Genomic DNA, 25,650 nt, shown 5'->3' on the forward strand with positions numbered 1-25,650 from the left:
TGCCTTAGTGCACATCAGTAGCTTCACGTTTCGTTTGGTTGTTTGTTAGGTGAGTTTCAGTTTATTAAAATTATMTGGAACTCTACTCACGCTGTGCCTTGGTCTCATCATTATGACAAACGTGACAGAAGATCCCACCACCAACGGACCAAGCAGCGTGTTCAAGAGGAGCAGGGATCCTGGGCCCAGGAGAAAAGAGAGTGGAGGACATCCTAGGCCTGGGAGGAGGTAATGGCAGGGGACAAGACCCTGCCACGGAAGCAGGCGGAGGCAGCGAAAGAGGAACGGCGACGATACGAGGGGACACGGCTAGCACAGAAACCCGAGAGGTAGCTCCCCAATTTTTGGGGGGAGGGGGCACACGGGGAGATTGGCGGAGGTAGGGTTTAAACCTGAGCCAACTCCCCGTGCTTATCGTGGGGAGCGTGTGACTAGTCAGGCACCGTGTTATGCAGTGATGCGCACGGTGTCTCCAGCGRGCATTCATAGCCCGMTGCGCTTTATTCCAGCTCCCRGCATTTGCCGCGGTAGAATGGGCATCCAGCCAGGACGGGTTGTGCCGGCTCAGCGCTCCTGGTCTACAGTACACCTCTTCGGACTAGGATATCCTGCGCCGGCTCTACGTACTGTATCGGCAGTACGCCTTCACAGCACAGTGCGTCCTGTGCCAGCGCCACACACTTATCGAGCTAAAGTGAGCATCCAGCCAGGACGCATTGTGCCAGCTCTACGCTCCAGACCTCCAGTGCGCCTCCACAGTCCAGTACGTCCTGTGCCTCCTCTCCGCACTCGCCCTAGGTCGTGTCTTCAGCCCAGTGCACCTACCTGGTCCCAACACATCAGGTCTCCGGTGCCCATCCACAGTTCAGACTTCCTAGTGCCTCTCCCCGCACTCGCCCTGAGTGCGTGTCTTCAGCCTGGTGCCACCTGTACCGGTCCACGCATCAGCCTCCAGTGTGCTCCACAGCCCAGACTTCCGCACATTCCCTCCAGACCGCGACAGTTCCCAGTCCAGAGCTTCCAGCGACGTCCCTAGTCTCCGATCCCAGCGACGGTCCCTAGTCCGGGATCTCCAGTGACGGTCCCAGTCTAGAGTCTCAGCGACGAGCTGCAGTCCAGAGCCTCCGGCGATGATCCACGGTCCAGTTCCACAAAAGCTGACGGATCAGCGTAAGAGGGGGGCTGCGTCCATGTCACCGGACGCCAGACAGGGTAGAAGCAGGCGCAACTCGACGTGCGGACCCGCCCTATAGGTTAAGATTTGCTTCCGGAGTCCGCACCTTTGTGGGGGTGGGGGGGGGGTACTTCCCCCTTCCTTAGATATCTGTGTTTCTAATACACTGCTCAAAAAAAATAAAAGGAACACTTAAACAACACAGTATTCAATCCAAGTCAATCCACACTCTATAATGCACAAGGCAAACTGTCCCTTAGGAAGCAAGCACAGACACAGCAAACCTTTTTGCCACAGCTGCATTCATGATGCCATCCTGATGAACTGCACTACCTGAGCCACTTGTGTGCGGTTGTAACTCCTCTCATTCTACACTAGAGTGAGAGCCACCGCCACGCATTTCAAAAGTGACCAAAACATCAGCCAGGAAGCATAGAACAGAAAGTCTGTGTCACCACCTCAAATCACTCCTTTTTGGGGTGGTCTTGCTAATTGCCTATAATTTCCACTTTTGTCTATTCCATTTGCACAAAACAGCAGTGAAATTTATTGTCAAAAAAAAAAAAAAAAAAAAACAAAAAAAATCATGTTGCACTTCCTAAGTGGACAGTTTGATTTCACAGAAGTGTGATTGACTTGGAGTTACATTGTGTTGTTTAAGTGTTCCCTTTATTTTTTTGAGCAGTGTATTTTGGTTAGGTCAGGGTGTGACTAGGGTGGGTACTCTAGTTTTTGTATGTCTARGGATTTTGTATGTCTATGTTGGCCTGATATGGTTCCCAATCAGAGACAGCTGTTTATCGTTGTCTCTGATTGGGGATCATATTTAGGTAAACATTTTCCTCATTTGTGTTGTGGGATCTTGTCTATGTATAGTTGCCTTAGTGCACATCAGTAGCCTCACGTTTCGTTTGGTTGTTGTTTTGTTAGGCGAGTTTCAGTTTATTAAAATTATGTGGAACTCTACTCACGCTGCGCCTTGGTCTCATCATTATGACGAACGTGACAATAGTAGTCCTAGTTGGAGGCTATCTTAATGTGCACATGATGGAAGTTAAAGGTTAATAGGAATGATTTAATGGGGGAAAAATGCACTGACTAATATGTGATTAAAATGACTGTGACTAAAACAAGACTAAAATTGTCCAGCGTTTTAGTCGACTGATAACTCAACATAAGACGGATGAAATGACTAAAATGGGACTAAGACTAAAAGGTATTTTAGTCCTAAAGACTATGACTACAATAGCTGCCAAAATAAATACTGCTACAATTGCTAATGTGATGAGTAGCCTAAGCAAAGGACAAGATTCTGTAACAGTAGTCACTGCAGCCTAAAGTAAATTTAAACAAATGTTCCAAAATTATGTAATTACTCCATACAGAAATAAATCAATCCCGGTCATTTGGTTAAATTCATTTCTGTTCATACATGGATTAATTAGGCCTACAGTCATTTACCATTGTCATTCTCAGAGTGGAAATGTTATTTGCAGAGTTCACAACCTGCTATACTTGTGAGAAACATTGTTGTTCATTTTTTTCATATCGTCATTTCTGAGTTTAATCAAATGTTTCATTGTATTTTGTTTYGAGTGCTCCATGTGAGCAAAAAGCATGTGTCTGGTTTCTCTGTCCTCCTAATGTTGATGGAGTGCGCACGCCTGAAATGGCAAAATGATTTAATCGATGATCTACAAAGATGATGACTGCTGTACTTACAATATGGTGGACTGATTCATTGCGTTATGGAAATCATTCTACTGTACCTTCACTGAAAGACTGAATGACAGGAGCAGAGTAGAACCAAAGAGAGCGAAAAAACTAGGGGCATGAGCAAAAAGACAGATGGAGGACAGAGGTGATAGGGGCTTTCAAGACGGGCTCTCCGGGATAGACAAGCAATAGGAAGTGTGGTTGGCGTAAGTTTATGTTGACATGGATTCTAGTGTTCTGCTGTCTCAGCCCTGTTTTTTCCTACCTGTAACACTCAGCCATCATTCTCTCCCTTCCTTCTCCCTGCCTGGCACACTGCTACCCCTCCTCAGCACAGCCATCCATCACCCCCTCCCTCCCTCCCACCCTCCCTCTCTCTCTCCAGCTCCCTTCTCACTGTAGTGTATCCTCTTAATGCCCCTTTAAACTGCCTGAGCTCTGCAATAAACCCTAGTCCGGTGCATGTAACGAGTGCCCCACAAAACATCCATCATCCCTCATTAAGCTACGTGAGGCGAAACTGCATCAAAGGAACCAGGCCGGGAGAGATACACAGTCAGCTATGATAGACTTTAAAGGAGAGCTTCTCCTTAACATGCCCCACTCTGGACCCCTGCCCCCCTCTATCTCAACCAGTGAGCACCGGGGCAGAGTGCAGAGAGTGGTGACAGATCAGCCAATGATGACCCTCGTCTTAATCAGCGTTGTACTGAGATGTTGCTCATAAATGTCAGACAGCAGAGAGAAAGCGGCATAGGTCCGTGGAGCAAGCCGACTAGGACATGGCCAGGTAATTAGTCATGACAAGCCGTTATGGATTTCCCGTTACAGYCCTAATTAGAGTTCAGGCCACTCGTCCTCCGCCCTCCGTCTGACTTACCAACCACAGGTCCTCATGTCACATCGCTCAGCTGAGGCCTAAGGASAAAGTGCAATTTCTCCTTTGAAATTTCATCATCTGCACAATTCACTCAGACAAAACACACATGCTTAGCAAGCAAAGATACCAATAGCCATTCAGGCACACACACAAAGCACAGAAAGTTACGCAAGGTGAAACAGGGACAATTACTTTTGGTTTAGCTATCAGATAAAGATGTGCAAATGTGCAAGATGAGTACATTCTCCCTTTCTCTGGATGATGACACCACCGATTCCCCCAATTCCAGAAACCTTGGTGTACATTTATACTCTAGCCTCTCATTTGAAGCACACATCCACCTGCATAACATTAAGCTCAAATTAAGTTGTTCTTGTCCACCATGGGTACTGAGAAGCTTGTGCATGCCCTGGTAACATTTTGGCTTGACTACTGTAATACACTGCTGACAGGAGTCGCCTCCTTAGTTTGTTCAGTATTTTGTTGTTTTTGTTCGGTGTTCATTTAAATAAAATGAACACCGAACAAAAACAACAAAATACTGAACGAACGAAACGTGAAGCTACTGGTGTGCTATTTGTCCTATTTGAGTCAGAAAAGGACACTCAAATGATAGGTAAGATATACAAAACCTTGCAGAGAGCCTATCCAATTGACAATCTCTTCGAAAAAATATAAACTATTGGAACCAAGACTTAAAAAGAACTGATATTGGCACAAGATGGAGGGAGCGTTGGAACATAACGAACAACATTGCAATTATGAACGAAAATGTACACTTAATCCAGTATAAACTAATGTATAGAATTGATTATACAAGAGACAAAATTCACAAATTCTACAGCACAACGGCAGAGTCATGTCTTAAGTATAAATGAACAATGACTCAATAGCTAATGCCTTCTGGGAGTGCTATAAGGTCCAAAAGTTATGGGCAAAGTTAGAAAGCTGACAGTCAGAAGTCTTACAATGTAAGTTTACTTTTAGTCCATCTTTCCTCATATTTCAAGACATGGTATATGAGGGTGTGGTGAGATACCCAATGGGTTGGATAATATTTATTTTCGTCACTCATATTGAAGAAGCTATTACTTAAAAACTGGAAATCAAATGATACTCCAACATTAAGAGAATGGAACAATTACTGGAGATAAATATTGGCTCACTATTTGGCAAACACTGACCAGTTATTGCACAATTTTGACCAATGCGATATAACGGTTTATGAATGGTTTATAATGCATTTACAAATGATTAAATAATCCTTAACTTAATTACAAACCCTTGATAAACCCTTTACAAATGGAACCTTATTGTAAAGTGTTACACCGACAGGTTATTGCAGTCGAGTCTAGATATTTACCAATGTTTATAATGTTTAGAAGGTATTTTCCTTTTCTATGTGCGTCATGCTATTTCTAGCCTGCTATGCTGTGTATCACTTGCCTCGATAGGATAGCCTATCATATAAATGATGTTCATACTGCCTGATTAAGTTTAGTAGTTGTGTTTATGGACATGCACAACCTTTATGTAGCCTCATGCTACTGTGTACTGTATTTAGCCTTATGTAGCATTTAGCCAAATTTAGCCTGTGCCTTCTTCGTGGTGCAGTTACTATTCCACGTTGGTCTTGGTCTCGTGAACATGCGCAGACATCGGTTACATTCCAGTTAAATTTTCATTTATTATGCTCATCAGTATTTGTAATTCTATAGCCTGTGTATTTGGTTTTGCCCCTTGCATTATATCTTGGCATAAGCAYAATAGAGATTGTGTATATACAGTTGAGGTCGGAAGTTTACATACACCTTAGCCAAATACATTTAAACTCAGTTTTCACAATTCCTGAAATTTAATCCTCATAAAAATTCCCTGTCTTATGTCAGTTAGGATCACCACTTTATGTTAAGATTGTCAAACGTCAGAATAATAATAGAGAGTGATTTATTTTAGCTTTTATTTCTTTCATCACATTCCCAGTGGGTCAGAAGTTTACATACACTCAATTAGTATTTGGTAGCATTGCCTTTAAATTGTTTAACTTGGGTCAAACGTTTCAGGTAGTCTTCCACAAGCTTCCCACAATAAGTTGGGTGAATTTTGGCCCATTCCTCCTGACAGAGCTGGTGTAACTGAGTCAGGTTTGTAGGCCTCCTTGCTCGCACACGCCTTTTCAGGTCTGCCCACAAATGTTCTATGGGATTGAGGTCAGGGCTTTGTAATGGCCACTCCAATACCTTGACTTTGTTGTCCTTAAGCCATTTTGCGACAACTTTGGAAGTATGCTTGGGGTCATTGTCCATTTGGAAGACCAATTTGCGACAAAGCTTTAATTCCTGACTGARGTCTTGAGATGTTGCTTCAATAAATCCACATAATTTCCCCTCCTTATGATGCCATCTATTTTGTGAAGTGCACCAGTCCCTTCTGCTGCAAAGCACCCCCAGCACATGATGCTGCCACCCCCGTGCTTCACGGTTGGTATGGTGTTCTTGCAAGCCCCCCCCCCCTTTTCCTCCAAACTGGCCAAACAGTTCTATTTTTGTTTCACCAGACCAAAGGACATTTCTCCAAAAGTACAATCTTGGTCCCCATGTGCAGTTGCAAACCGCAGTCTGGCTTTTGTATGGCGGGTTTGGAGCAGTGGCTTCTTCCCTGCTGAGCGGCCTTTCAGGTTATGTCGATATAGGACTCTTTTTACTGTGGATATAAATACTTTTGTACCTGTTTCCTCCAGCATCTTCACAGGGTCCTTTGCTGTTGTTCTGGGATTTATTTGCACTTTTCTCACCAAAGTACGTTCAMCTCTAGGAGACAGAATGCGTCTCCTTCCTGAGCGGTATGACGGTCTCGTGGTCCCATTGTGTTTATACTTGCGTACTATTGTTTGTAACAGATGAACGTGGTACCTTAAGGCGTTTGGAAATTTCTCCCAAGGATGAACCAGACTTGTGGAGGTCTACAATTGTTTTTCTGAGGTCTTGACTGATTTCTTTTGATTTTCCCATGATGTCAAGCAAAGAGGCACTGAGTTTGAAGGTAGGCCTTGAAATTCATCCACAGATACACCTCCAATTGACTCAAATGATGTCAATTAGCCRATCAGAAGCTTCTAAAGCCATGACATCATTTTCTGGAATTTTCCAAGCTGTTTAAAGGCACAGTCAACTTAGCGTATGTAAACTTCTGACCCACTGGAATTGTGATACAGGGATTTATAAGTGAAATAATCTGTCTGTAAACAATTGTTGGGAAAATTACTTGTGTCATGCACAAAGTAGATGTCCCAACCGACTAGCCAAAACTATAGTTTGTTAACAAGAAATTTGTGGAGTGGTTGAAAAATGAGTTTTAATGATGTATGTAAACTTCCGATTTCAACTGTACACTACATGACCAAAAGTATGTGGACACCTGCTCGTTGGACATCTCATTCCAAAGTCATGGGCATTAATATGGAGTTGGTCCCCCTTTGCTGCTATAACAGCCTCCACTCTTCTGGGAAGGCTTTCACTAGATGTTGGAACATTGCTGCGGGGACTTGCTTCCATTCGGCCACAAGAGCATTAGTGAGGTCAGGCACTGATGTTGGGCGATTAGGCCTGGCTCGCAGTGGGCGTTCCAATTCATCCCAAAGGTGTTCGATGGGGTTGAGGTCAGCGCTCTATTCAGGCCAGTCAAGCTCTTCCACACCAGTCTCGACAAGCCATTTCTGTATGGACCTTGCTTTGTACATGGGGGCATTGTCATGCTGAAACAGGAAAAGGCCTTCCCTCAAACTGTTGCCACAATGTTGGAAGCACAGAATTGTATGCTGTAACATTAAGATTTCCCTTCACTGGAACTAAGGGGCCTAGCCCGAACCATGAAAAACAGCCCCAGACCATTATTCATCCTCCACCAAACTTTACAGTTGGAACTATGCAGTCGGGCAAGTAGCGTTCTCCTGGCATCCGGCAAACCCAGATTCGTAACTCTCTGTGGTTCTAAATCAATAGTTGTTTAGTGGTCCGAAAATGTCAAAATGATTAACTTGCTTAACCATGCTGTACATGCAATATGTGTCATGGATGGACTGAGGTTAATATCCGTTTTTTTMATAAAACAAAGGTGTGTTTTAATTTCCTCCGCCACTGTCTTCTTATTGTCTCGGCCTTTAGGCCTATATATCACGGTCGCAAGGCACATGAATTAACAGCAAACAACACAATTAGCGCAACACATACAGTGTAGGTCGTAATATGGCTGTTTTTTTTGCTTGGCTTCCCCAGTGATTTTACTCACGCACCGCTACTGAGGCTGTATAATGCTTCTAGGAAGAAATGGCAAAATGCATAAAGGAAATAGAACGCGCTATTCTAAAATAGGGCTTAATGGCAGATTAGACAGTGTATTCATTCGTGAAGAGTCGTCATACAGCCACATTGTCACACAAGCCATGAAAATGTGATAAGCATGATGAGTTTGCCATTTGTGATAAGAATCAAAACGTTTTCAAGACATCAAGACACAAGAAGTGCATGACAGGGACAGCTGGAGTGCATCTGATTGGTAGGGCTAAGCTTGAAAAGTAATTGAAAATGGGGGGAAACATCTCATACTACATTCCTAATGAAGAGTGATGAAAGAAATATGCTGATCCATTTTAGTCCCATTTAAAGCTGCAAAATGTAACTTTTTGGCCAACCTGACCAATTTCACATAGAAATGTCATTCTCATTGACAGCAAGTCAAAGAAGCGGTAGATCTGTTCTATGTGCACTATTTCTATGCTTCCTGTTCTTATATTACGTTTTGCATCTTTTATTTTCAGTTTTGTACACCAGCTTCAAATAGCTGAAAACACAATTTTTGGGGTTATGGAAAATATATTTCACAGCGGTTTAGATGGTACAATGATTCTCTACTTGCTTGTTTTGTCATATAAACTGAACGTAGGCAAACTATTAGAATTTTAGCAACCAGGAAATGGCAGAGCAATTTCTGCCTAGTGCACCTTTAATATTGTAAGGCAACATATTTTGGTTGCGCAACATTGCGATGTTGACGCATGATTCATTTTCATGAATTACATAAAACCATAGCATTAATCATTCAAATTGACACAAACATAAAATGATGGCTGATAGTATATTTGTTGAATGTAAAGAGCATTCCAAACCAGAAACATACAAATAAGACAGATATTGTGCARTTCTCACCAGCTGTTACTTCTGTCCCAAGGCTTTGTTACTTCTGTTCCGTGAGTAGGTACAAAAGTACCGTTGTGGTAGTTCTGTTCTCAGACTATGTAATTTACACTAATTTACACTAGAAATGTAATTACAGTTGCTAATGGTAGAGGACATACACTCAGCATACAAAACATTAGGATCACATGCTCTTTCTATAAGTTGTTTGTCATTAAATATATCTCTAACTCTATCAATCTCTGAGTAATTAGGAAAAAAACTAAAAGTTTACTTTTGTCCCAGTCCAATCCAAGGCACGAAACTAGATGAAAACATGAACTCATTACCTTGATGCTTTTCTGTTAAATCTAACGAGACCCTTCTGTAAATCAAGCAGACAGCAACAGATGATCATCAATTCGCTAGGGATATTAGATCCAGGCACAACAGTCTTCACCAGTGTAACAAATGAGACCAAAACATTCATGACATTCCTCGCAAACCCCATTTTTGCCAGAACTTGGGCTGTTGTTGCATCGCATGCAATATCACAACAGCTTTTCGTCACTTGACTGTCATTCCGAAAATTTGTTCCTGGATCAAATGATGATGTGTGAAAATATCATGGCGTAATTAAACAGCTCGACACCAAATGCGCATCCAACAAGTATTATGCATAATTATTGAAGAACCACGTTAATGACAGTATCGATTTAGATTTTAAGTGTCAAGGTAAGGTGACTCTGTCAGAAGCATTAGATTTTGCAATCCCATACATATTTGGGGACTTGTGCYTCAATGAAAACCGTTTTCACCCAGTAACATGAGGAGAAACAAAATGCTACGTAGTTACACTGCATTTCTCAGATATCTATACAAAGAATTATCTGACAGCTAGATCCAGGATTCATACAGGGTTCAAGTTCAAGGTCTAATTTAACTGATTAATGCTTAATATATGATATAACAACAACTTACACTGCCGTAAATGCAAGGACAGAAAAGTCATGTTTTATGTCACACGATTTTGGACAAATTCGTCAAGACACCAACCATGAAAGGGTTAATGTTAATGTAATGGCATGAAAAAATTTGGCAACGACTTATCAACAGCTGTTACAAGTTGTCCGGCATTGGAAATCCTCACTGGTACCCTAGTTTATAGAAAGAACAATTACCATTCACCAACTTTATCAGGAAATGTTTGTAGACCATCTTTCCCCCCTGTCCCCTTTCCATTTCACAGTAAATTAGATGCCACACTTGAGAGCAGGGCCTCAGTGTGACAATGTCATTTCTCAGAAAGAGTGTGTCACAAAGTCAGAAGTAGGTCAGAGTAACCAGGCTACTCACATGAGTTGGCCTCCATTCAGGCTTCAGCAGATCCATCTCTCTGCTGGTTTCCTCTCTTCGTTGATGTCTGTCTCCAAGGCAACTGACCGAGCACAGCGCTGTCTGGATGTGTAGATTGGCCTAGAATGCGTAGGTAGGTTAGGGTTTCTGAGTGTCGCAAGAATTTCTAAGAAACATTGAGTTCCCTTTCTGTCAGTCAACTTTGGAACAACATACTATGGGGAATCGCACTAAACTGTCTTACATTGCGCCGACTTAACTTGCCCTTAGTGGTAGAGCGTGCTCACCCCCTGGATGTTGTTTGTATGGTTCTCATAAGGTTCCTAATCACAAACGTTTAGTTATTTTTCGGATTGCTTTGCCTGGCTATAGCAAAAACTAAGATGGCAAAAGTTAGAGGATAACAAGCCGGTTTCAAGTTCGCGACCATGCCCCAATGAAAGATTCAAAGATCAAAGATACTCACGTTTGTTGTCTTGTATGTCTTGTATGTCGGTGCATTCTCAGGCTGCCCTCATATCAGTTTGTGTGTGGGACTAGGGGACGGCTGGCACTGTTCCCGTGCTYGTCCGCAGCACAGGTTCTCTTGACAATAGTGTATCATTTTTTATGGGGCTTGGTGTTTTCCAATAGTGACTTCCTCTCCCGGGTGACCGTACCTCGGGTGAGCCTGAGTTGAGGGAAGCAGAGATGGATTGGGTCGTTGGTCGAGTCAAATGTCTCTTGGTTCCTGTGCTCTCTGTCAACGATTACGTAAGGTTAATCAAAGAGAGAGGGTGACCAGGTTCTATGGGTCTCCCACCACTGCCCGAGTCTGCCTTGGTTAAGCACCGCTTTCCTCTCTTCCCAGACTTATCGATGAAGGGTCTGGGTCCCACCTTGGTGACCCAGTCCTACATAAACTTTCGAGACCAGGCTAGCTAACAAGAACTGCATGGCATGCTAGCCAGGTTAGCTACCATGCCAAGGTGAGCTAGCTACTGCTAGCAATTCTGGCTTCCTAACGGTGGAATTACTTGGGTAGCTCTGCAGTCAACGAGACTAGCTAGCCTAGCTTCGACTAAAAGCCTCATCAGGATAACATCGGCTAGCATAAATAACTTCTGGTGAATGAAACTTTCTAGCGTTCCCACAGCATTATGGCAAGCCCATTCCTATTTCAAATGCCTGGAGATGGAGGGAGTGGAGAAAGCGGGGATGAGTCACCTGTTCGCACCTCCACAAAATTATTACTGTGACGACATGGCCTCCACATGTTGTTACTGTACACAGGATACTACGTCAGCCATTGCCATAGCCCTCTGTGCCTGTAAGGGGTCCGGGCTTCATGCAGGCTATAGTCTCATGGATGCACAACGTGGGTGGAAGCTTGTCCATGTTTAATGCKCCCTTTGTTGCCCTGCGTTCCATGGTGTTCACAGGGTTCAAGGGGTATATCAATCTCCCCAGGGTGAACATATTAAATTGGGCGATTCACTCTCTGTCCACAAGGGGGCACACCTCCCAATAGGGTCATTGCTGAGATTCATTGCTGATTCCTGCCTGTAGCTCACTAGTCCCTATGGGGTGCCAAGTGGTACGGGTTAGGGGTTCTATAGGCGATRGGTTTCATTCGTCAGAAAAAGATTCAATTACGAATCGCCCCAGAGCTTTCTGTCCATTTTCCAGGCGGGTTACAAGGTGCTGTGGCATGATATCGCTTTTTCCCTGGGTCTATTTTTAATGCATGCAGTCCAGCACTGGGTGTCTGAGAGTTACTGGGTTGCGACTTACRGTCTAAACCGAGTGAGGCTCGTTGTGACAGAAGTACCCCCAAGTGGCAGTCGGGGTATGTTACTGATTGCTAGAGCCCTTGAACCCAGATTGGACTGGGTTTCAGGCAAACCTGGGTGAAAAAGCACAGTTGTGTCAACCTAAAGTTCCATAGTCTTTCTGAGTGTCACAAGTGTTGCGTCTCTTACATGTGGGTTTAATGAAGAGTCTCTTCTCCACATTGACACATGGTGGTCGACAATGGTGTAAAGGGAAATATAAACAATCTCTCCAAGTCCACAAGATGGCATTCCGCCCCTTCAGATGGCACTGACGGAAGGCTCGATGTCTGTTTCATCCAATGGCGCGCATGCGCAGAGTTGCTCTGGGTCATGCGAACAGTGAAATTGGAATGCAGAAAACGAAATACCTTATTTACATAATTATTCAGACCTTTTGCTATGAGACGCGAAATTGAGCTCAGCTGCATCCGGTTTCCATTGATCATCTTTGAGATGTTTCTACAACTTGGAGTCCACCTGTGGTAAATTCAACTGATTGGACATGATTTGGAAAGGCACACACCTGTCTATATAAGGTTCCACGGTTGACTGTGCATGTCAGAGCAAAAACCAAGCCATGAGGTCGGAGGAATTGTCCGTGGAGCTCCAAAATAGGATTGTGTCGAGGCACAGATCTGGGGAAGAGTACCAAAACATTTCTGTAGCATTGAAGGTTCCCAAGAACACAGTGGCCTCCATCATTCTTAAATGGAAGAAGTTTGGAACCACCAAGACTCTTCCTAGAGCTGGCTGCCAGGCCAAACTGAGCAATCTTGGGAGAGGTCACTGACAGTACTCTAGAGTTCCTCTGTGAAGATGGGAAAACCTTCCAGAAGGACAACATATCTCTGCAGCACTCCACCAATCAGGCCTTTATGGTAAAGTGAGCAGACGGATGCCACTCCTCAGTAAATGGCACATGACAGTTCACTTGGTGATTGAACTTTTTGGTCTGAATGCCAAGCGTCACATCTGGAGGAATCCTGGCACCATCCCTACGGTGAAGCATGGTGGTGGCAGCATCATGCTGTGGGGATGTTTTTCAGCGGTAGTGTTTGGAAGACTAATCAGGATTGAGGCAAAGATGAACAGAGCAAAGTACCTCAGACTGGGGCGAAGGTTCACCTTCCAACAGGACCACGACCCTAAGCACACAGCCAAGACAATACAGGAGTGGYTCAGCTATCCACCAAGTTACCGGCACATGGCAACAGAACTGGCCAACTCTGTTTGATAGACTGGGCTGCGCATTCCCTTTGCACTGTGTGATGACTTCACAAAAGATCTCCAGTCACAGTTGGAGGCAGGCATCATTGAGCCAGTCAAAGCTGCCCCCTGGATTTCAAACTTGTTCATCACAACCAAAAAGTCAGGTGGAATCCGGACCTGTGTGGATCTCCATGCTGTGAACAAGGCTGTTGTCCCGGATAAGTACCCCTTGCCTACAGCCGAGGAGCTGACCGCACAATTTCATGGCTTCACGAAGCTCAACCTGTGTCAGGGTTATTTTCAGGTTCCCCTCCGCCCTGCCAGCAGAGACCTCACAACCTTTGTCACACATTCTGGTGTGTTCAGATACACATGCATGCCTTTTGGACTTAGCTCCGCCCCCCAGTTGCTTCCAGAAGGGGATGAGCACCATCCTCGCTGGAATACCCGTAGCGGCAGTCTATCTCTACAACATCGTGGTCCACGGCCCTGACCTCCACATCCACGACCATCGACTCCACAGAATATTCAGTGCTCTACTGGAGAACAACCTGACCCTGAACAGTGGAAAGTGCACCTTTGCAGCTCCAGACATCGAGTTTGTGGGGTTCTGCCTGTCGGCCAAAGGCATTGCCCCACTCATGTCGAACATTGAAACCGTCCTCCACATCCCAGAACCGACCTCAGCCTCTCAGGGGGCCTCATTCTTGGGCATGACAGCCTACTATCTCCGGTTTCTGTCCCACTACTCTCCGACCACAGTGCCCCTTCGCCAGCTTCTTAAGAAGGACGAGCCATGGGCCTGGACGGCAACCTGCTCAGACGCAGTCCGCTCACTGAAGAGCCAGCTTACCACAGCCCCAGTCTTGGCTCACTTTGACCCGCCCCACCGCTGTCACCTGTGACGACTATGCTGGAGCACTAGGAGCTGTCCTCTCACAGCTGCGGAATGGCATTGAGAGGCCCATCGCCTTTGCCTCAAGGGCTCTGAGCCCCACTGAACAACGTACTCTGTGGGCGAACAAGAAGCACTGGCCTGTGTTATGGCGTGCTCTACCTATARGGCCGGCTGTTCACGCTCCGAACCGACCACCAGTTCCTCACAACGCTACTGTCGGCCACAAGCCACTTCGGCTGCACAGATGGGCCGACCGCCTCAGACAATATGACGATCAGCTGAAGTTCACTCTGGGGAGGGATAAAGTGGTGGCAGACCTCCTCTCACTCTCCTCTAAATCTCTCCCTCTCACTCTCTGACGCTCCTACTCCGACTGTCTTGCCAGACTAGAACGAAACAGAGCTCGTACAAATACTCTACACTCCCCTTCAGTCAGCCGTCTCACTGGAGGAGCTGAAGCAAGCATCGGAACAGGATCCCACACTGTCTAACCTGCGCACCTACATACACACTGGATGGCCAGCACGTGTGCCGGAAGAGCTGGTGGCTTTCGCCCCGGTGAAGCACGAACATTCTTGCTGGGAAGAAGTCTGTCTCTCGAGGGTTTTGTACTGTGGTCCCGAGTGGCCTGTGTGTGTGAGTTCTATCAATGGCGTACGAGGGTCACTTGGGCATAGTGAAGGTCAAGCAGCGATGTCGAGACCTTGTGTGATGGCCAGGCATCGACCACGACATTGAAGCCCTGGTCAGGGATTGTGCTGTATGCCTCCTCAGATGGAAAACAGGAAAGTCCCACCCTTGGAAGCACGTCCAGCTGGACATCTCTGGCGAGATCCATGGGCACACAGTCCCTCACCATCAGTGCTTCCTGGTGGTGGCATATGACCTCCACTCTAAGTTGCCAGAAGTGGTTCCTGTCGGAACTGTCACAGCACAGGCCATCGTGGACATCCTAGACAGCCTGTTCACAAGGTGGGGCCTACCCCTCACCCTCACCATGGACAATGGGCCCCAGCTCACCTCTGTTGAGTTCTCCTATCTCAGCAACAAGGGAATCAAACACATCCGCACGGCCTACTACAACCCACAAGCTAACGGAGGGGTGGAACGCTTCAAATATACGCTGAAGAACGGTATCAGAACCCCTGGTCCAGGGGTGCACGTTCCAAACTGCTTGGAACCAAACGCTAAAGCACTACAGAGCAAGCAAACACACAACAACAAAGGTCTCCKCGGCATCTCTCATGCTAGGTTTTGAGATTGAACTGCCACTGGACAGACTCAGAACATCTGGGGGYCTACTTAACCTCCTTTCATTCTTAGGCTCTGTTAGGTGTCTTAGTCAACCTCCAGGTTAATGGACTGAACTGGCTAGTTCGGAGAGTCATTATTTACCTCTTCCGTTTAAGGGTTAATGTTTCTTTCTTACAGGTATCACTCGAAGTTTTTGCCCTATGGACATTTTTAAATATGGTACCAGTCCCTGGTTTTGGAAAGGTGGGGGGGTGTTATGTATGGTACGACATCCTGTTCGTCGTACTGTACGTTGTTATGGTTTACGACAGTGTGCTGCTTAATGATGAATGGGTTGTCAGAATGAGTGGCACAAGTCATTAAACGACAGAGTGATGTACAATGTGAAGCTGTGTAGATGTGCGTTCTTTGACAGCTAAGCTAGATATAACACTTAAGTCTACTGGGGATGATGGCTTCTGTTATATTGTTATGGCCTTTCCAGCTCTGAGTGCTAGTCACTCAAATAGACACATCTCACAGCCTAAACTGTTCGCTTTGGGTGTCCTCGTCGGACCTACGGGCCCTGGACCAGTGGTAGAACCCCCTGTTATTGAAAAGAGCCCTTCAACATGTGAATTTTTGACAAACAAGACGTTGTGTTGCGTATTGCACACAGTGTCTAACCCCGCACCTGAAAAAACAGACCACCCCATCCCACTACTTTGTCCCTTTCACTCAAAAGTCCCTGTAGATCTTCTGCACTGAAATCTCTCACACCCAAATATTTATCCTCTACTCTCTTCYCTGCCTTAGCATAAGAATCTTTCTGCCCCACTCAAACTCTGGCACTCTCAACCTGTCTCTTTTTCACAGGGCACTTRGGATCCTCAGTTGTGGATCCCCAGCACAGTGCTTCCTCTATCCCAACTTTACACTCCCTCTGACTATGCCCTCCTGCACATTTCTCACATCGTGGGATCTCCCTTCTACACACTGCTGCAACATGTCKGAATCCTTGGCACCTTATGCACCGTAGCAGGTTCGGAACATAGGCCCTCACAGAATAACAAATATAACCAAAACTTATCAGGTAGAAACTCAGTGTCAAAGCTCAACAAGTCTCGCCATTGCCACTGGGTCTACGTCTCACCAAACGGTGGGCGTCACAAACACCAGGAATAATATTMTTAATTTGATCCACCTCTACCCTCAACGTTACCCAACTGGTCACTCCTATGAGTGGTGCCCTGCTCCTGAGAGCAAAGCACAACGTAGGTTGAGCCCCGAGACGCATGCCGCTTAGCGCCCACTGCCTCTGGGAGGAGGAGGCACAAAAAATCCAAATAATTCCACTTGTCGAAATCTTCACAGATTTAATCGATCCCAGTTTGCCCTTGACCCAGCCTGAAACAACATACAGAAAATAATCTCTGGACTCCCATGAAAAACGCTGGAAGTGTGCACCACACCTGTCGCCGCAGGTACTTCATCCCGGTCTGGCTCAACTTCACAGCACTCTCTACTGCCAATCGACTCAAGGTTCTCAAGAGAGCAAGTAGATTTATAGGTAATTTCTCTTGATTTGTATTCAGGACATGAAGGTTTGCGCTCCGGAGATGTAGGTCTGTACTTAAAACCATTTAAAAGTTTGTGCATCATTGCACCTCCGCGTGCTCCACCAGGATTCATGGGACCCTTCTTCTTTAAATTGGGCGATCGCAGCCAACTGAAAGGTGCATACACCGCCACCTGGTAAGGGGCTCCCATGGACCACCAATTAGCACAGTCAATTGGCACGTGTACATTTATGCAGCTTCATTATTAAATAGTACCCGCAAAACACCAGTCTCAACGTCAACAGCGAAGAGGCGACTCCGCGATGCTGGCCTAGGCAGAGTTGCAAAGAAAAAGCCATATCTCAGACTGGCTAATAAAAATAAAAGATTAAGATGGGAAAAAGAACACAGACACTAGACAGAGGAACTCTGCCTGGAAGGCCAGCATCTCGGAGTCGCCTCTTCACTGTTGACGTTGAGACTGGACAGAGGAACTCTGCCTGGAAGGCCAGCATCCCGGAGTCGCCTCTTCACTGTTGACGTTGAGACTGGTGTTTTACGGGTATTATTTAATGAAGCTGCCAGTTGAGGACTTGTGAGGCGTCTGTTTCTCAAACTAGACACTCTAATGTACTTGGCCTCTTGCTCAGTTGTGCACCGGGGCCTCCCACTCCTCTTTCTATTCTGGTTAGAGCCAGTTTGCGCCGTTCTGTGAAGGGAGTAGTACACAGCATTGTACGAGATCTTCAGTTTCTTGGCAATTTCTCACATGGGATAGCCTTCATTTCTCAGAACAAGAATAGACTGACGAGTTTCAAAAGAAAGTTCTTTGTTTCAAGCCATTTTGAGCTTGTAATCGAACCCACAAATGCTGAGGCTCCAGATACTCAACTAATCTAAAGAAGGCCAGTTTTATTGCTTCTTTAATCAGGACAACAGTTTTCAGCTGTGCTAACATAATTGCAAAAGGGTTTTCTAATGATCAATTAACCTTTTAAAACGATAAACTTGTATTAGCTAACACAACGTGCCATTGGAACACAGGAGGGATGGTTGCTGATAATGGGCCTCTGTACGCCTATGTAGATATTCKATTTTAAAAAATCAGCCGTTTCCAGCTACAATGATCATTTACAACATTGACAATGTCTCAATGTATTTCTGATCAATTCTATGTTATTTTAATGGACAAGAAATGTGCTTTTCTTTCAAAAACAAGGACATTTCTAAGTGACCCCAAACTTTTGAACAGTAGTGTATATCATAAACAACAGTTTTACATAAACACACACTTCAATAACTTGTGCCATAACTTCTACTTTAAGTCACATTCATGAAGTAATTCACCCCTGRGATAATTCATCACTTTGGTTATTCACGTCAACCAATAAATGTTCCTCGATGGCTCGTTCATGTGAATGGGCATATTGGAAGACATCATGTCAGTAGGGATGGGATTTTGTAAATGTGTTATATTGTTATATTGTACCATGAGAAACGGATCGCAAAGGTGCAATGTATATAATTCATAATGTTTAGCTGGGTGGAAAATGTAGGCTTTGATGACGGTAATTGCTTAATTAATTACTGTTTGGTATGTTCTGATGGGAGGGGCTCCCCCTACACAAGGAGCCTCTCTTTCAGTTCAAAGGGGGGACCATTTTGTATTGAGCTGTTGATGGGGTAGCATTGTTTTCAGCTGTCCCATAATGTATACTTTTGATGGCAGTACTGTTGTTTTTCTCCCGGATTCACTACGTAAATCAACACCCTTGCACAGAAGCACACTTGCGGCTCCGCCGTTTTTTTATTTGATAGAGGTTGGATTTTTTAGTTTAGCCTTATGGCCTACTCTACGTGACAATACCTATAACCATTAAATAGGATTCTCGCAGGAACAGGTGCCGATTCGTCGCTATTCACAATGGTGCTGAATCTCCAAGCATTCTGCAGCTTGTGGTTTGCGAATGCCTACAAATCTGTCACATCCACTGTATTTTTCCGGGAGGTCTCCTTAACTGTGGCAACATGCTCCCTCTAGCTGTGATTCTGTTAAAGACAAATACACTACATCACCAAAAGTATGTGGACACCTGCTCCTCGAACCTCTCATTCCAAAATCATGGGCATGAATATGGAGTTGCCCCCCACCTCTTTGCTATAACAGTCCCCACTCCTCTCACCAAAAGTATGTGGACACTTGCTCGTCGAATATCTCACTCCAAAATCAAGGATATTAATATGGAGGTGGCCCCCATCCCTTTGCTATAACAGCCCCCACTCTTCTGGAAAGGCTTTCCACTAGATATTGGAACATTGCTGAGGGGACTTGCATCCATTTGGCCACAAGAGCATTAATGAGGTTGGGCACTGATTTTCGGCGATTAGGCCTGGCTCGCAGTCAGTGTTCCAATTCATCCCAAAGGTATTCAATGGGTTGAGGTCAGGACTCTGTGCAGGCAAGTCAAGTTCTTCCACACCAATCTCGACAAACCATTTCTGTATGGATCTCGCTTTGTGTACGGGGCCATTGTTATGCTGAAACAGGAAAGGGCCTTCCCCAAACTGTTGCCACAATGTTGGAAGCATAGAATTGTCTAGAATGTCATTGTATGCTGTAGCGCTAAGATTTCCCTTCACTGGAACTAAGGGGCCTAGACCGAACCATGAAAAAGTAGCCCCAGACCATTATTCCTCCTCCACCAAACTTTACAGTTGGCAATATGCATTGGGCCAGGTAGCGTTTTCCTGCTATCCGCCAAACCCAAATTTGTCCGTCAGACTGACAGATGGTAAAGCGTGATTCGTCACGCGTTTCCACGTTTCCACTGCTCCGGATTCCAATGGCGACGAGCTTTACGCCATTCCAACCGAGTGGCATTGCGCATGGTGATCTTAGGCTTGTGTGCGGCTGCTCAGCCTTTAATGAAGTTCCCTACGAACAGTTATTGTGCTGATGTTGCTTCCAGAGGCAGTTTGGAACTCTAGTGAGTGTTGCAACCGAGGACAGATTATTTTTATGGGCTACGCGCTTCAGCACTTGGCGGCCCCGTTCTGTGAGCTTGTGCGGCTTACCACTTTGTGGCTGAGCCATCATTGCTCCTAGACATTTTCAATTCACAATAACAGCACTTACAGTTGACCGGGCAGCACTATCAGGGCAGAAATCTGACAAACTGACTTGTTGGAAAGGTGGCCTCCTATGACGTTGCCACGTTGAAGGTCACTAAGCTCTACAGTACTGCCATTCTACTGACCTATGGAGGGCATGGCTGTGTGCTCGAATTTATACACCGAGGAGAGCAATCATCCTTGACCACTGATTTTTTATGTGGCCCTCAGAAGATGAATTACCCYAAACATTGTAATAAACGTGGTGCTGCATATTGATTAAAAACTTAAGTTACCATATGTCAATTTAATGAGAAGTACTTTGTCAAAAAGCACATATGGGCTCACGGACTACTGTGATTAGGCCTATATTATTAATAATTTTACAGATGAAACGGAATACTATCGATCAACTCATGAAATGTGAAATAAATATATCCTGCTTGGTGGCTCCCATCGATTGTTAAACGTGATCGTTTAAAATACATCGTGTGTCTTAAAGTGTGTGTGTGTGCGTGTGCGTGTGCGCGTGTGTGACATCACTACTGGGATCTGCACCCGGAGGACTAGTTTGGACACCGAGTAGAGCGGAACAACAGGCGCTCAGAACACCAGTGCGATGTCGCGCAAGGATATAGAGTAGCGCGCTCTGTTGCATAGTCCTCACGACACAACTCCAGTCGTCCAGACATAGCTCTCTCAGAACAAGGAAAATGACGAAAAGGCTTGTAATAACGGCCAAACGCAATAGGAACGTATTGACTCCAATATTGGATTTGGAGAGGAATAAAGCATGATGGTTTTATAAGAAACTGGTGCCTTTTGGCGCTGTATAAAACGCACAGGGTGCCTTTTTCAGTTCTCTACAAACACCTGTCAACAGCTGAAAGATGAAGTTTGGGAAGAGCATCTGTATCCTTAATGTGGGTGGCACAAAATATGCGTTCTCTAAGGAGGTGATAAAAGATTTCCCTCTGAGTAGAGTGAGCCGTTTGCACAAATGCGCCTCGGAGAAAGAAGTACTGGAAGTGTGCGACGACTATGATCAGGAACGGAACGAGTTTTTCTTTGATAGGCACTCCGAGGCTTTTTGTTTCATCATGCTGTACGTGAAGTACGGGAAGCTACGGTTCGTCCCGCAGATGTGCGAGCTGTCATTCTACAACGAGATGATTTATTGGGGMCTGGAGAGCTCACACTTGGAGTTTTGCTGCCAGCGGAGACTGGATGATAGGATGTCCGACTCATACATTCATTTCTCCGAAGAGGAAAACAATCTCGACGAAGAAATGAGGGGCGAGAATTTGGTGACTCGAGTGGTCACAGAGGGAGAGGATTCAAAGTGGCTGGAGAGAATGAGAAGGACTTTTGATGAACCGACTTCATCAGTCGCAGCACAAATCTTAGCTTCAGTGTCCGTTATATTTGTTATAGTGTCCATGGTGATGCTTTGTGCGAGTACTTTGCCAGATTGGAAAACCGCTGAGAACAACAGTGTGGTGGAGCACAGGTACAATCCAGACTCTTTAGAGCATCCATCCGGGTATATATGTCCTATCTTTATATATTTTTTAAATATTTCCCCGTTATTTGATTGTCTGCAATGTCGTACATGCTTCTATGCCCTACTTCTCAGTAAAGGACCTCAAGAGATGCACAACGTGTTATTTATGCTGCTGTGAAGTATATTTTACCAATACACATTTGCAGGGCCGGCTCCAGGCATAAGCGACATAAGCAGTCGCTTAGGGCCCCTGGCCGCTAGGGGGCCACCGAACCCCCCAAAAACTCAATTGGGGTCTCAACTTACTGTTGAGAGTTAGAATAGTTGAATACACAAGGTGTTTGGTTATGGATCAGCAATTTTTTTTWAATTGTTTTATAAGTCACTGACAGTCACTCAATTATCCATGTCAGCTAACAATTGCTAGATTGGTAAATTAGTGTAGCCAGTTATCTAATCATGGCTGAATACAGACCGTGCCTAGTGGCCCTGACCTCAAGGGCCATCATTGATTTTTTAAATCATTCTCACTTAGATATCATTGATATGGTATAAGTCATGGCAAAATGAGTAGAATTGCAGAAAATGTTGCTTTAAAAAAATATATATATATATTATTTTTCTCTCTGCCATCAAGAGGGGGGCCATCAAGGGGGGCCTTACAACCAAATCTTGCTTAGGGCCCCCAAAAGGCTAGAGCCGGCTCTGCACATCTGTATCTTTTAGAACTCATGCTAATTTAGAAGTTTGTATTGTTGTATTATGCATATGATACAACCTCGAAATCTCAGGTGTGTATTAGGCCTACTACACCAGTCCTGACTACAGCCTTCCCGGTGGGGAAGGGGACAGAGGAGGCGCTGAGTGTTTAACAAAGTTAAATGTCAAGGGAGTGAACAACACATTTCATGTGGCAAAGTCTCCATTTTCTATGTCGGCCAATTGTCATTACAATATGACATATTACACACTGTTAGCTTAAAGGTGTTCAAACTAAATGTTCATTGCCATAAGCACCACTGTCCCTTGCACTATTGTCGTTTGTGTCTCTGAGTTCTCAATTGTTCTGCATTTTATCTTTCAGCACTAACACGTCATAGTCTTTAACGCAAGAGAGGCTGAAGAACTTCACAAGTAGGAGCGTTGCCTCTCTTGTAACAGACAATACATGTTTACAGTGATGCAGTTAGATTAAGGCAGGAAATGTATTATGTTTTTGCTCCCTTTTTGGATAGGCGTGTACAGTATGTATCGCTAACTGTCCTAGGTGCTGATTTTAGTGGCATCCGACAGTACCTGTCCAAGGGGCTGTTTTTTTTGTGGCATTCTACACTAGACCTACAGTACCTGGCCAAGGTGCGAATTTTAGTGGTAGCCTACTACAATATTCAGGACCTGTCCATTTTGAACAGTACCTGTCCAAGGTGCTGATTCCTGGGAGAGTAGGCCTACTATTGTCATAGGAGACCATCGAGGAGACAGATGATAATAACAATGTATTGCTGTTTCTTGGTGTAATACACTGTCAGTCTCATGTCTACTTAAAAAAAATAATTTTTTGATGTTTTGAAGGAGATCGGAACATACATCAATCAAATTTAGCCATTTTATCAATACATATAACTGTGTCAGCCAATACTTCTGTCCATTTGTCTACAGAGCTGTTTGTCATCCCTTTCTTGTCTGCTCTCACTCGGCTCTTTAACCTGTGTGTCTGTCTTGTATCCATGACTGCCACGCGGACCGCTCTCAAGGTATTGGTACCTGAAAGGCACCCAACTGTATCAGTGTGTGTGTGTGTGTGCGTGCGTACAATTGTAGGTAATGCAGGTAGGTGTTGTTCTAAGTAAATGGTGGGAGGTTATGGTTGTACCCAATTTACTTTTTGACTTTAAAATGGGCAAATGTTGTATTAAAGTGAGCATGACATCACAAGGTAATACAGTAAAAGGGACTTCCATTCTACGCAACAGCTTTGGATGTARTGAGCCCTTGCACCAAGCCCTCACCTGAATGCAAATGACAAAAGTTTATATTTGGTCAKAATTAAATATTTGCCAGCATATCATTGACCCAAGGCAAGACTGCTGTATGTATAGCAGGTTGGGAAAAAATTACTAATTGATGATAGCGACAGTGACCCCTCAACGTCACCACAAAACAATTATGTGAGATTATTCAGTGTATAATTTCTAGCTGGAAAATATGAATAACATATGAATAAATATTGCATTCATTGAGAAAGGTCATCATAAACGAGAGGTCATATTGTGCGAGATCCGAATTCATTCATATCGGCATTTGAGAGCAGCATATTTTTGATAGACTAAACTGTAACTGGCTTTTGAATGGCTGACCGCAAATCCCTCGTTACAGCCCCACCTTTAGACAGAACCTTTGTGTCTGCCTGTCCTCCCCCTCTCTAATCTTAATAGGCATGCTCAGGGCTCAGTCTCAACCAGGTCTGACTAGCCTTTAAATGATGGTAGAATTGTGGGAAAAGAAGCCTCCGAAATCCCTGATCAGTATGCTTCTACCACCCTCTTTKCCTGGAGCTGCAATACATCTGTCCGCCTTTCTTAAAGTCCCCTCAAAGCCCTCAAGGCCCAGGAATGGTCTCGGAATCAAAATGAATGTCGAAAAACGCGCAGGCCAGTTTCATTTGTCATTTGTCGCTGTTACAGTGCCTTCGGAAAGTATTCAAACCCCTTGACTTTTCCCACATTTTGTTGTGTTACAGCCTGAATTAAAAATCAATTAAATTGAGACTTTGTGTCACTGGCCTACACACAATAGCCCGTAATGTCAATGTGAATTTATGTTTTTAGAACATTTTACAAATGAATTCAAAATGAAAATCTGAAATGTCTTGAGTTAATAAGTATTCAACTCCTTTGTTGTGGCAAGATTAAATACGTTCAGGAGTAAAAATGAGCTTAACAAGTCAGATGCATGCAATAATAGTGTTTAACATGATTTTTGAATGACTACCTCATTGCTGTACCCCACACATACAATTATCTGTAAGGTCCCTCAGTCGAGCAGTGAATTTCAAACACAGATTAAACCACAAAGACTAGAAAGGTTTCCTAATGCCTCGCAAAGAAGGGCACCTATTGGCAGATGGGTAAAAAAAAGCAGACARTGAATATCTCTTAGAGCATGGTGAAGTTATTAAATCATTGCATGTAGAAAAAACGATAATACTGTAAATTACAACCTGACCTTAAAAGGCAGAATATCTTCTGCATGTCCTGGAATTAAATTACAACAGGATTACGTTGTGAAAGTGTCTATATTGCATATAGTGTCAATAAGTCATAAGGCTCCAAGAATATAGCCTACCAGCTGTTTGAGAGTGAAGCTTTATGAGTTATCAATGTGGTGAGACTGAAGCCTGCTACGAGTCGCTGATCAATCAAGACCCACTTTCGATACAGTAAAGCAGTGTTGTATAAGGGATTGACGGCTCTCTTRTTCAATAGAACTTCACTCTCCCACTGCTCCTACATTCTAAGAAAATGTCACCCAATGAATAGACCCTAACTCTCAATAAACCCTTTAAGGAGCCCTTCAGGGAAAATGTTCTAACTGGAACCAAAATGGGTTCTACCTTGAACCAAAAAGGTTTCTGCTACCTCGACAGCCGTAGCTACTTTTTTCTCTTATGACTGTAATGTCTGCAGTCCAATTGCTTGTAGATATAGTGTGTAGACCTGTAGTGGAATTCCCTTCTCTCCTTCTTGCGTTAACTCTGCCTGGTTCTCCCTCCGACAGGATCATCGAGGCTGTGTGTATCCTGTCTCTTATACACATCTAGATGTGTATAAGAGACAGGTGTAATACACTGTCAGTCTCATGTCTACTTAAAAAAAATAATTTTTTGATGTTTTGAAGGAGATCGGAACATACATCAATCAAATTTAGCCATTTATCAATACATATAACTGTGTCAGCCAATACTTCTGTCCATTTGTCTACAGAGCTGTTTGTCATCCCTTTCTTGTCTGCTCTCACTCGGCTCT

General features: G+C 44.4%; 1 pseudogene; it reads left to right on the forward strand.

Moving 5' to 3' along the window:
* The first annotated feature begins 20,741 nt into the window (after positions 1–20,741).
* LOC111977421 (voltage-gated potassium channel regulatory subunit KCNG3-like) overlaps positions 20,742–25,650 on the forward strand; it is a 9,580-nt pseudogene continuing 4,671 nt past the window's right edge.

This window comes from Salvelinus sp. IW2-2015, linkage group LG18 (genome assembly GCF_002910315.2).
Source record: "Salvelinus sp. IW2-2015 linkage group LG18, ASM291031v2, whole genome shotgun sequence".
Lineage (NCBI taxonomy): Eukaryota > Metazoa > Chordata > Actinopteri > Salmoniformes > Salmonidae > Salvelinus > Salvelinus sp. IW2-2015.